Source organism: Macrobrachium rosenbergii, chromosome 41 (assembly GCF_040412425.1).
Source record: "Macrobrachium rosenbergii isolate ZJJX-2024 chromosome 41, ASM4041242v1, whole genome shotgun sequence".
Lineage (NCBI taxonomy): Eukaryota > Metazoa > Arthropoda > Malacostraca > Decapoda > Palaemonidae > Macrobrachium > Macrobrachium rosenbergii.
The window spans coordinates 35,937,794-35,951,196 of NC_089781.1; the positions used below are offsets into that span (position 1 = coordinate 35,937,794).

The following is a 13,403-nucleotide window of genomic DNA, read 5'->3' on the forward strand; positions in this document are numbered from 1 at the left end:
GGGGATGTAGGCTCAGATGGACATGAAACTAGAGTATGTAGGCCCAGGTGGACATGCATCTAGAGTATATGCAGCTCAAGAATTTTGCTTGGACATTCAGGACTATAACATCTTGGGGAACAGTCTCTATTAAAAGAACGTTGTGGAGAACGGTCTCTGCCGTATGAGTGCTGCCATGGTTGATGTCGTGGCTGAGTAGGGCTTTTGTAACAAGGAGACCTGTCGTGGCTGTGAGAACGTGACAGAGACTGCTGTCGTGGCCATACACGGGATTGAAGTCTGCGGAGAGGCGTCACATCCACGAGAACATTGGAGTGACTTCCATGTTACTGGGGAGGAACAACGTGGATGAACAGTTGTATGCGGAGAAACGTCACGGCTGAGAGGACGTGACTGAGGTTGAGTCTGTGGCCGTACAAGGCTTTATCTCTTGATGGGAGGCTTGTCATCTTTCCTTCTTATGGTCAGTGGTATGGTAACTTCTGCACGATGGGGAGAAGAAGGAATTACAGTCACTTTTGGCAAAGCTTGCTCAGTTGCTTTACTGTTCTTAACAGTAGATGAAGCAATACGAGATTCTGTAACTTCGCAACGATCGGAAGAAAATACGGCCGTGATCGAACAGCCATGTGGGTTTGTTGTAGAAACAGCCGTGGAGGGACCCGTAACAACTTTGGAGGTGGGTATACGGCTGTGATGAGATGAACACTAACCCCTCCCCACCAAAGTGGGAGAAGCAGAGCAGGAATCCAGATGGAGATTACAAATCATCTTATGGGGAAAAATTAGCGAAATCCCTTTTCTTCCATCTCGAACCACACAAATCAAAGAGGAAGATGAATCCTGAGAATCTGGAGGTGGAGATCTATGACGTTTCTTCTGAGTCATCGTAGGAACGGAGCGCTCGATCTCTTCAAGGATTGCAATTCTCTCCAGTAAAGCCTGAAGAGTAGAAGCAGTAGACAATGAAGGACCAGTTGCAAGAAGTTAGCCGTATGTGGAACAGAACAGGGCCGGATGTGTGGAACATGGCTGTGTCTACAGGATGAGGGATTCGGTTGATGATCGACAGAAGACATACAGGCAGATGCAATGAACCTGGAACTAAATCACAAACAGACCATCTCAGAGAGTAGCGACATCTAAATCTGAACCTCCTTCCAAACAGAATCTCGTGCTCCTTCCAAGGGGGGAGGGATGTCCCTACCCCCCTCAGAAGGAGCAACCAAATCAGCAACAAGATCTCCCAAACCCCTCTCAGAAACGTCTATTGACAAGGCAACAGACGAACGTGAAGGGGTAAATTCTTCCAAGGAAGAAGCAGCAGAAAGACAATTCAGGGAAGGAGAAAAGGAAGAAGAAGGAATGGCATCATCTGTTGCCATAGAAGAGTCAAAACCCTCCCATGGCTGAACAACGCCTTTCCTCTTGTACTTCTTCGACTCAAAATCCCTCCATTACTCCAGAGACTAACCACAACATTCAGAACAGGGCTACTTACATTGCAAACTTGAAGTCTACACCTGCTACAAGTTACAAGAGGGTCAGTTTCAAAGGAGGTTGTTATCCTCAGAGGTTTTCAGATTTTAAAATTATAGAAGAAGGATTGTTACAAAAGCATCGAGGTTGTATTGTGAATTTTATCTTAAGATGTACAAGATCACATCGTAAATTTTATCATAAAGTCTATGCAGTTTCTTTATGAACAAACTGAATCATCATGGAACTTGTGCTCCAAATTACATAAGCTATAAATAATTTTCTTTGTGGTAAAATGACCCCAACACCAATTCAGATGTAGAAATAGGCTAGCAATTACCTTTGCCTAGGTAGTCTGTTATTTTACTTCATTGATGCTTAGTGGGGGAGAGCTGGACATGTTTTATATCTTTTATGACTTTTTCCATAATGTTGAGTCGTTTACATACTGTCCCCTTAACTTTGAGACATTCGCTGGCCAAATGGCCCAGCCTTGGGGTCTTAAGACATACGTTCCTCTCTTGGGGATGTGACAGGCATGGACTTTTTATCTTTGCTAAGATTCTCTGGGAAGTGTAATACAGAGCAGTTATGTACTGTATTTATTTACTCGTGTACGATTATATGTACAGGCAGTCCCGGTTTACAGCGGGGGTTCTGTTCCAGTTGTGTGCCGTCAGTCAGAAATTGCAGTAACTCGGAACGTAATCAAGATCTATAAAAATGAGAGAGAGAGTCTTATGTAAGCCTGGGGAAAGAAACAGGTTTTTAAGCTTTGCCCTGGTGATAAGCTGGTTTTTCTCCCCTCCTTATAATGAGGCCTGAACCAAGTTTTCTCACCTCATTATAGCACCTACAGCTACGCCGCTCAGAATTCTAGTTATGGCACCATAACTCAGAACCAATTTTTTGTTGAATATATTTGAAAAAGCGCCGTAAGTCAGAGCCGCCGTAACCCCAGGGACTACATGTATAAATTAGTTTTAAATATTTTATATGAAATTTTATATAGATTGTATAATTTTTGGGGTTCTTACACAATTTCCTTTCAGTATCAATAACTAGATGTTGTGATGCCAATTTTTAATGACTATAAATAAATAAATAAATATGAGGTAATAAGATGAAGGTAAAGTAAATGAATGATGTAGAAGGGTACAGTATTGTGATATGGGAAATAATAATACAACAAATTTAAAAAAGAAGCAGGAGGTGTATTCAAGTAGTATATATGTAATGATAATCATCATTAGTTTTGTTAGTCACTTATAACAATTTCCAATAGTGTAGCAAAAAATAATAAATAAAATGACCCATAGTCTTACCAATTCAGACTGCTGTTTGGTGTGAAGTGGTTTATTATTACTTGAGTGCCCTCATCACTTCCCCTTTCTTTCCAAATGAAGGATAGCACAGAAAAATTTACCTAGTATCATGAACCTGATGGAATTGGCTAAGCATATACAGTTGGGTCTTTATTTGCAACAATTCAGGTTGGTGCGTTTGGAGGCATAACACACAGGTAAAGCTAATTTTGATTATTGTGTTTTTTAAAAACTTATTGTAAAAGCATAGTTATATGAAACCAATTAAACAGTAGCCTTATTCCATGTAAATAGGTCCCAGTTAAACTGAAATGACTCCCTGAACCTTGGGCAAAAGGTAGGGAGAAATAACAGTAGAGCCATCACATCAGGACTTAAACCAATGAGGCAGAGGCCTAGAGCAGGAAGATAGATGGCAATGCATCAGGCAACTACCAGGGCATTGTCACAATGAAGGGTACCAGAGGATGTTGATAAGTAATAAAAATCTCTTGTCAAAGCTTGCCTCCTTTCTTCAGTCTCGCTGTCCAGCCTCTCTAACTATTATTTCTTAGTGCAACCTTGGGTTTTTTCCCAGTTTCATCTGGAGGCTCTTGTACTGCACCCCATTTATTTTCTCAGGTCTCTGTCTTGCTGTCCAACCACTCCAGCTCCCTCTGTTTGCTTTCCTCTAGTACTGAATGGCTGAAATTGCCCTAGTGGTGGGCTTTTTAGTCTAAATTCTATGACTTAAAAAAGCCAAGCAAGAGTAAAGGTATTCTATACCAGATGATTTAATAAGGAGCTTATGAGTCCAAAAGAGAAGTCTGGTTCTCAAGTTAGCACATCAGCAATGCAAAACACTTGGAAATTAAATAGGGGAATGTCTCATGGTGGACTGTGGGTTGGGCATGCACTCTGGAACCTTTAGTCTTCTAAATGTTGGTGTACTGGGGTCTGTTTACATGGAATTGGGCTGAATATGATGAATGGTTTTGTATTAAAAATTATGCTTTAAAAACATTATTTCTATCCCCTAACCATATGAAGTGCTGCATGACTTAATTTTTAAACTGACTAGTTCATGCCGTATGTGAATAAAGACATGCCTGAATTTAATCCTTGTAATTTAATTAACACCATAGAAGTGTTTACACTTTTTTCTAACCCTTTCCAAAATTAAATGTGCAACTTCCCCTAATAACAGTCTTACTCATACAGTACAGTCCACAATTCAATGAATGTATAATCAAGCTGCTCTTTCAGCCTTATTCCATATTGAGCAAATAGTACCCATTACTTATCCCACATAGTTTGTACAGGTACACCCTCACTAAACCACTTAAATGTAATCCACTTCCTTCACTAATTCTCTGTGCTGCTGTATTTGATAATTTCATATAAGTAACTTACCAAGTAATTACATAGTTATAGTTCTGCTCATGCAGCAGCTTAAATTTTAAAAACTGTGGTAGCACTTCTATTGTTTTTGTGTAGGTGGCTAGCCCCACTCACAATCTGGGAACAATGGGAACAACAGAGCAGAAGAGCTCACTTTGTTTTATGCCAGCTTTCGACATTACGTCAAATGTTTGCAGCAGCTCTTTTTTTTAATTATTGGCATTTTGGGTCAGTCATCCAGGATTCGGTGAAGTATTTTTGCAATTGTGTAGCCTTAAGCTTGTTAGCTTTAGCTTGGGTATTTTATGACCCGATTTATTGGATTATCATGTTGGACTCAAGTTCCTCCAGCATTAGCTATTGTCGGGAGGGTTGTAAGACCAGGTTGACAAAATCTACTTATGATTCTCATACAATTTGTGCTAACTGTAGGGGACAAATATGTAAGAAAGAGCAAACATGTGATGTGTGTAAGGATTGGAATGATAAGCAATGGAAGGTGTTGGAATCCCATCTACAGTAGATAAGCTTGATAGGGATATGAAGAGGAAGGCGGCCTCTAGAGCCGAAAGTAGGGCAAGTGGCCTAGAACCTACACCTAGACCTAGTGTTGTAGATGATCTTTCCATTCCTCCTTCCCCTGTTCCAGCCTTCTCTCCCATCCCCAGTCCTCCCATGCCAAGCTCACATGCTTTCGACCCCAATCCCATTGCCAGTCTCAAGTGCAGGTTCAATCACAAGATTGATCTAGTGGTTAATGCAGAGGCTGAGTTAGAGGCATCCCTAAGGGTCCTTTGGGACAAAATGCTTAGTGAAAATTCCAAAAGTGATAGTGTCATGCAAGTGGAGGAGGTGGCTGCTCGTCCCGCCGTTTCTCCTAGATGAAGGTCCCTGTCATACTCCCCTGACCCTGGGAGTCAGGGAAGGCATACCAGAGGTCCAAGGGAGGCCGGTGAGGTTTGCCCATGGGTAGTCGCCCACTCAGTTGAGCCCGTCGCACACACCCAGGCTTCAACAGACAGCTGTTGGAAAGGTATCTAGTCAATGTGCATCAGTTGTCTTTCAACTCTGAGAATTCTAGTCCTGGCAAGAGGCGCCAATGGCGTTTTTCAGACAAGTCTTGACTTTTGAAGAGACGTATGGACTACATGGTCAACTCTTTGCCACTGCCTTGTAAGCGGTTTAAGGAACCACCTCACAGCCCTCAGCTGTCCTGCAGTGCTTGGCTCAAGCCTGGAGTATTTTTCACCCAAGTGTTCAGTTGCAGAGTTCCAGTATTTATTTGGCGGCCAGGTGTCAAGAAATACTCTTCGTCTTCGTCGAGGCGCCCAACGTTCTCTCCCGAGCGCCAAGCGCCAATTCCAGCCATGGTAGGATTTCTTGGCGACTTTTCCTTCATACTTTGAGCCAGCTGCCCCAGTCTTGCCTGCCTCGACTTTCCTGATGAGAAACCAAGCTGATGTTGGCGCTAGGCTTCCCAAGGTGGTTCTTTCCTCCTCTTTAAGGAAAGCTCTTAAAGAGGTCGGTGATTGGCTCTTGGCGAAGAGAGAGCAGGGTAAGGCCGCCTTCACTTTTCTGCCTTCAAGGTTGACAGCCAGGAGGTACCCGTCGTACACTACTGGAAAAGCTCCATCTTTGGGAGCCGCTGCCTCCTCCCAGGGAGACTTCTCAGTTCTCATTGACCTGGCACGCCATTCAGCCTTCTTGTCAGCAAAAGTGACATTTGTGTCCACGGAACTGGATCGCCTCGTTAAGAATGTTTTAAAAGTTTTTGAGGTGTTGTTTTCTTGATTGGACAGTTGGGGCCCTCGCCAAGAAGATCAAGGACTGTACAGAATTGACAGGAGACTTCACTGCAGACTGGCTTGGTTACTGTCCTGCTGATAAAGTCATCAGAGATGGCTTGCCAGAGCTTGCGGCTCTTTTCTCTCTCTGGGCGTTCTCAAGGAGAAAGACTTGTGTTACTCCTTCACTACTAAAGGAGTAACTTCTATATGGAAGTCAGCCTTGCTATACTCTCCTTTGGACCAACTTTATCTGTTTCCCCAGTCCACAGCCAAGGAGATAGCCACAGACCTCCAGAAAAGTCGACACAGGACCTTCTGGTGCAGTCTTCCAAGCATCCTAAAGAGCCTTCATTATTTTGCACAAAGTCAGTTTCACCTCTTCAGCAACAGCCCTTTTGTGGGAGTAGACAGTTTTCCTCCCAAACCCCGTTCCAGGTACGTTTCTCTGCCAGGTCAGTCAAAAGGACTTCTACCAGACCTTTGTCTAAGAAATGAAACGTCAGTCCTTCGTGCACCAGTAGGAGCCAGACTTCTTTTGTGGGAGAGGTGGAGTGTCAGAGGAGCGGAACCTTGGATAATCAAGATCTTAAAGGAGGGCTACTCCTTACCATTCAAGTAGTATCCTCTGCTAGTCCCCACTCCAATCGCATTGACGGCTTACTCAAAGGGCTCCCAGAGGTGTTCAGCTCTTTCAGAGAAAGTTTCATCTCTCCTCCGGAAGCCATAGAGGAGGCAGAGGATTGCTCCACAAAAGGTTTTTACAACGGTCTTTTCGTAGTCCCCAAGTCATCAGGGGTTTAGAGACCTGTCCTAGATGTCAGCGCTCTGAACTTCTTCGTCCAGAAGATGAAGTTCAAAATGGAGATGAACCAGTTGGTACTATGACCCATTCACCAGGGCGATTGGATGATTACTCTTGACATGCAGGATGCATACTTCCATGTCCCTGTCCATCCATACTCCAGGAGGTATCTCAGGTTCGTCTTTGAGGACAGGTTTTCAATTTCAGGTCCTGTGCTTCGGTCTCTCTACAGCTCCAAGTTTTTACGCAAGTGCTTGCCCCTCTTGTGAAGTGGCTCCATCCTCTTGGCATCAACATATGCCTTTACCTGAACTACTGGCTCCTCCGATCACCATCAAAGGAGAATTGCACGAAGGAGCTACAGAAGACCCTTCTCCTCACCCAAGCACTAGGAATACTTATCAATATGCAGAAGTCGCAGCTGATTCCGATTTAGTAGGAGATTCTTTATTTAGGGATGAGGATCAACTCTGAGTCTTTAGGCTTTTCCACCCCCCAAGAGACTATTCTTGTCTACAGACAGTGCGCAGTTTTCTCTCTCCCGTCTTGCTCGGCCAGTCGGTAGACGAGTCTTTTGGGAACTCTTGCCTCCATCGATCATTTTGTCAAGTTAGGCAGACTCCATATGAGAGTCCTGCAGTTCTTCCTAAAAGCCAATTGGAAGGGGAAAATGCAACCTGACTCCTTTGTGTTCCTCATCATGACAGAGATCAAGTAGGACCTGTGATGGTGGCTAGGTTGGGGAGCCCTTCTGGGGAACATGGAGGCTACCGGGATGTGGTCCCCAGAACAGCAGAACCTGCACATCAGTATAAAAGAATTGAAAGCCATTTATTTAGGTCTCATATCCTTTTCGGAATGATCGCTGACAAAACGGTAGCAGTACATTCAGAGAACACTGCTCTTTCCTACATCAGGAAACAAGGCGGGACTCGCTCCTTCTCCCTCTGCGAAGCGTTGGGCGGACCAGAATCAAATGAAAGTAGTCACTCGTATCATTCAAGGGAAGATGAATGTGTTGGCGGACGAACTGAATCATTGCAAGCAGGTCCTCCCCACAGAGTGGACCTTGGACTCCATGGGCTGCACCGACCTTTGGAAAATGTTGGGCAGACCAACCTTGGACTTGTTTGACACATTGAGAAGAAATCATTGCCTTTCTCTCTTTTTCCTCTGGTCCCGGACCCTCTGGCACGGGCAACAGATGCCATGCTCCAGAACTGGTCAGATTTAGGCCTCTATGCATTCCTGCTGTTCAGCATGGTCAGGGAAGTACTCAACAAATTTCAGTCTCATCACAACGCAACAATGACCTTGGTGGCTCTGTTTTGGCCGCTCAGAGAGTGGTTCCTGGACCTCTTAAGACACCAGTGGACATCACGAGGCTCCTTCCACAAAGTCCACATCTACTCAGACAACTTCAATCCTTGAGGTTTAACCAGGGATTATCCGCTCTTGCTCTGACAGGCTTCAGACTGTCCGGAGACTCGTCAGAGCGAAGTGGTTTTCAAGATCAGCTGCAGAGGCTGTTGCAAGATGTAGACGTCAGTCTTCTTGCCAAGTCTACCAATCTAAGAGGGCAGTCTTCCGAAGATGGTGTAGCAGACATAACATCTTGTCTTCTAAAACGTAACTCAGATAGCGGACTTCCTCCTCTATCTCAGGACCACCAAGGGACTCATCTTCCACCATTAAAGGTTATATACTTGTATAATGCGTGATCTCATGAGTTCTGTTTTTAGACATAGAGACCTAGATCTTTCTTCTAACCAGGATCTAAGTGATCTTATTAAATCATTCAGTACTTCCAAGGAGACGAAAGTCGCCTCCGTATCTTGGAATCTTGATGTGGTTCTCAAGTGATTAATGGGCCCCCTCTTTCAAGCCCCTCTTTTCCACGTCTCTGAAGAACCTAACTCGAAAGACTCTATTCCTTGTTACTTTGTCCACTGCCAAGCGTTCAGCGAACTTTAGGCCATAGACAAACAGATAGGATTCGCTTGGAGATGCAGTCTGCTTTTTTACTCCAGGTTTCTTGGCCAAGAACGAGACACCATCCAAGCCCTGGCTGCACTCGTTCACTATTAAGCTAATGGATATCCCCAGCCCGGAAGAGAAGGAAAGGGTTCTTTGCCCTGTTAGGGCCTAAGGTATTATCTAGAAGGGACTTAGAAAATCAGAGGCCCATCCAGCAATCTCTGGTGCTCTGTCAAGAATCCTTCCCAACTTCTTTCTAAGGACGCATTGTCATTCTTCCTAAGGGATCTTATTACTGAGGCACACTCTCGGATCCAACAGGACATCCTGCCTACCTTTAAGGTGAGCGGTCGCCACCTCGTTTGCTTTCAGGCATAATATGTCACTCTCTTTGATTCTGCAGTCTACTTACTGGAAGTGTAAGTCCATATTCGCGTCACACTGTTTACAAGAAATAGTGTTCAAAAACTGCAGTACCCTGGGACCTTTTATCAGTGGCTGGGCATGGTATTGGGGGAAGAAGCATAGGAAGAATTAATTTTATCCTTGATCTCTTTGCCTTGAAGTAGGATGTTGAGTCATTGGGGAGCGTGGGGGTGATTATGTACCAAGAGTGCCCACCAGTTTTTAGTGGATGGGTGGTGGTTTTTATTTCAGTGTAGGTGACAGCGTTGTTTGGTTATTGTTTTTTGGTACTGCACCCAGGGCAAAGGCACCTGTTTTTTATGCTTTGTGAGCCATCAGAATTTTCCTCCACTCCAAAACTCCCACTTAAAAGTAGAGGCGCCTCGTGGCTATTCTACCACGCCACTGCAGATTAAGAGGAGCACCAACCAGAGGAAATAATTACCTACAGTCGCTCTCTTATTAGGTAAGGAAACAACCAGCATCGTATCAATGCTAGCGAATTGTGCATTTCAAATTTATTTTCATGACTGAATGTTTTGGAGTAGAATATGTCCATGTATCCCACCTCCTGTCAGTGTGGGATTCAGCAATGTAATTACTTGGTAAGTTACTTATATAAAAATGTTATTTTCATGATAAAAATAAGTTTTCATATATACTTTACCAAGTAATTACAGATTGGAGCTTCCCTCCTCCCCTCTCATGGACTTAAGGGCACAAACAAAGTGAGCTCTTCTGCTTTGTTGTTCCTATTATTCACCAATAGTGGGAGGGGGCTAGTCACCTACACAAAAAATAGAAGCGCTACAGCAATTTTTAAAATTTAAGCTGCTGCATGAGTGGAAACTATAGCTATGTATTTACTTGTTACCCCTTAAACGCCTACTGGACGTATCATACGTCGACTAAAATTGTCTGTTGGGTGCCAAGTGGACGTACCGTACGTCAACTACAAAAAATTTCAACCTTCGGTCAACTTTGACTCGACCGAAATGGTCGAAAAATGCAATTGTAAGCTAAAACTCTTACAGTCTAGTAATATTCAATCATGTACCTTCATTTTGCAACAAATTGGAAGTCGCTAGCACAATATTTCGATTTATGGTGAATTTTTGAAAAAACTTTTTCTTACGCCTTTCGGTAAGTCGGCCGAAAATTTCAGAAATTCTTTCGTCATTTTGTCGTAATTTTTGCACTGTTCTATATTAGCCGTTACATAAAGTTTTATATATGAAAATGTGTGCAATTTCATGTACAATACAACAGAAAATAACTCATGGTTGTAGCTTTTATCAGTTTTGAAATATTTTCATATAAATCACGATAAATATAAAAATTCGACTTTTGGTCAACTTTAACTTTCGACCGAAATGGTCGAAAACTGCAATTGTAAGCTAAAACACTTGCAGTCTAGTAATATTCAATCAATTAGCTTCATTTTTCAACAAACAGGAAGTCTCTAGCACAATATTTCGATTTATGGTGAATTTTTGAAAAAAACATTTTTTTACGTCCCGCGTTACTTAATTCATGCATCATTTTGTGATAATATTTTCTCTGTGTTGCTTTGATCGTTTTACAATTTGTTATATACCAAAATCATCGCAATGTAGTGTACAATACAACTAAAAAAATTAACTCATTAGCTTTAACCGTTGTGCTTACAGCGATTTGTATACAATTATATAAGTTTTTTTTGCTGTCATATATTCCAATATTTATATATGATAATGATATTTTTTCATTTCTGATGGTTGCATACTAAACTTCAGGCAATGACAAAAAAAAGGAGCCAAAAATGAACTCTTAATCTTAAAAACTAAGCGTGCTGTGATTTTTGAAAAAAAAAGCGCTAACTCACCGAACGCCACCGCATACGGGAGACGGTTTTGTAAATAGAGGCTCAGCGTTTAAGGGTTAAGTATATATATGAAACTTAGTTTTACTATGAAAATAACATTTTTCTTGGCCATTGATTTGGTTGCAGTAGATTTGTTCACACAGTGCACTGCTGCACTCCCTTTTGTAAAGAGACCCAAACGATCACTGCTTGTTGTCCAGCATTTGTATATACGATATACTGATATTTTAACTCTTACGTATGGCTACAGTGAATAAGGAAGTTACCATCGCTTCCCAGAAAAATCACACTGTTTATGCATATGTGTGTGTGTGTGTGTGTTTGACATATCCACCAGACTGCAGTGCTAAAGGCTTGGCTTGTATGAATGTCTCATCAAGACATAGGATACAGTTCACACATCAGAGTACTCTATATACTCATGTAATGCGTGATCTCATGTTTTGTGCGACCCCCAAATTTTTTTTTGAGAGACCAAATTGCAATAGCGAATATAAGGGTATAGTGTAATGTAAAAATATACAGTATCAGTCCCATTCTACTTAATGTCATTTGTAACAAAACTAAAGTAATTTTTTACTATCTTACAATGGTTGAAATGCAAGCAATACTGTTGTTATCCAATTCGGTTGTTCATAGCAAAACAGCTGTTTCTCATTTGGTTGTTTATGGCTGTACGCGTTTACGCAACGAGTATGTTGTTAATAATACCATACTCGTTGCGTAAACGCGCACAGCCATAAACAACTGAACGAGAAAGAGCTGATTTGCTATTAACACCATACTCATTGCGTAAACGCGTACAGCCATAAACAACCGAACGAGAAACAGCTGTTTTGCTATGAACAACTGAATTGGATAGCAACCATTTTGCTTGCATTTCAACCATCTTAAGATAGTAAAAAATTACCTTAGTTATGTTACAAATGACATTAAGTGGAATGGAACTGATACTGTATATTTTTACATTATACCCTTATATTTGCTGTGGAGAAAAGATCAGCAAGGCAATATACTGCTAAATTTAAGCTGCAAGTTGTAGCTGAAGCTGGGAAAACAATGTTCAAGCTGCTAATGACTATAAATTATCATGCATCGGCAACATGGATGAAACACTGAAACTCTGATATGCCATAAAACTCAACTGTAAATAAAATTGGGGAGAAAAGTATTTTAATCAAAACTACTGGGCATGAAAGGACACATTTTACTATTGTTTTCACGCTGATAAAAGATAAAGACATAAAGCTCATATTATGGTGAAATTAAGTGAAAAAAGCGAACGGAACGTGTTGATTTTTTACACATAAACATGCCCTGTTAACGAAAAAAAATAATTTAATTCATAACGAGAGATATTTAAGTTATATTTCGACAAAACACTTCATATACAGGTATTGCCCTACTTACGATGGGGTTAGGTTCCAAAAAACCCAACTAGAATATGGCCTAGCCTACACTAGGGTAATCAAGTACCATCTATACATATATGGTAGCCTAGCCTACACTACACAGTATACTCTAAACATATATGGTATAGTAATTATTAGTGTCAGCTAGTTCTACAGGTTCAATGCAGATTGACATGATACGTCAGTATAAAGAGAAATTGAATAACAAACAAGGCCTAGCCTGCACTTTGGTATATCATATACAGTAACCTAGCCTACATTATACTGTATTCTATTTTCACACTGTATTATACAAACATCAAAGTAACAAATGTGCATCTTTTCCATGGAACTTTTAAAAGGTTATGCTTTACTACACTGTATCCAATTGTATATATTCTCATATTGCTTTTGCATTATAAATAGTGATCAAATGTTTTGGTTTGGGAATCGATCATGTGGTGTTAATTTTGCCGCATTTAACTCGGTTCAGAGTCTTCTAGTTAGCGTAAATGAATCGCTAGATACTTTATGGGTTCAGAGTGTTTTTCTTGCTTGAAATTAGTTATAGTCATTAGCAGCTTGAACATTCTTTTCTCAGCTTCAACTTGTAGTTTGATTAAAATAGCTTAAATTTACTGTCCATGTAGTATATTTTATAGTCATTAGCAGCTTGAACGATCTTTTCTCTAAAATTTACAGATAATTTCCTTGCCGATCTTTTCTCTAAAGCAGATAATATAAAAAATATATCAGTACTTAACGTCATTTTTAACATAACTACGGTAATTGTTTAACCGTACGATGGTTGAAATACAAGCAAAACAGTTGTTATCCGATTCGGGTATTAGCAAAACAACAGTTTCTCGTTCGGTTGTTTATGGCTGTACGCATTTTCACGAGTGTAAGGTTACTAACAATACTTTTATCATTATCTTACTTTTTAACTAGATGGAATAAAGAGATGGGGGAAAAGAAGTTGGTCTCTCTTAC

At 41.3% G+C, this 13,403-nt stretch overlaps 1 protein-coding gene across 1 annotated transcript in view; it reads left to right on the plus strand.

Annotated features, from left to right (window-relative positions):
• The window catches only part of LOC136827084 (protein ECT2-like), a 247,932-nt gene that overhangs the window by 187,965 nt on the left and 46,564 nt on the right, over positions 1–13,403 (plus strand). The gene's annotated exons all lie outside the window — the stretch shown is intronic.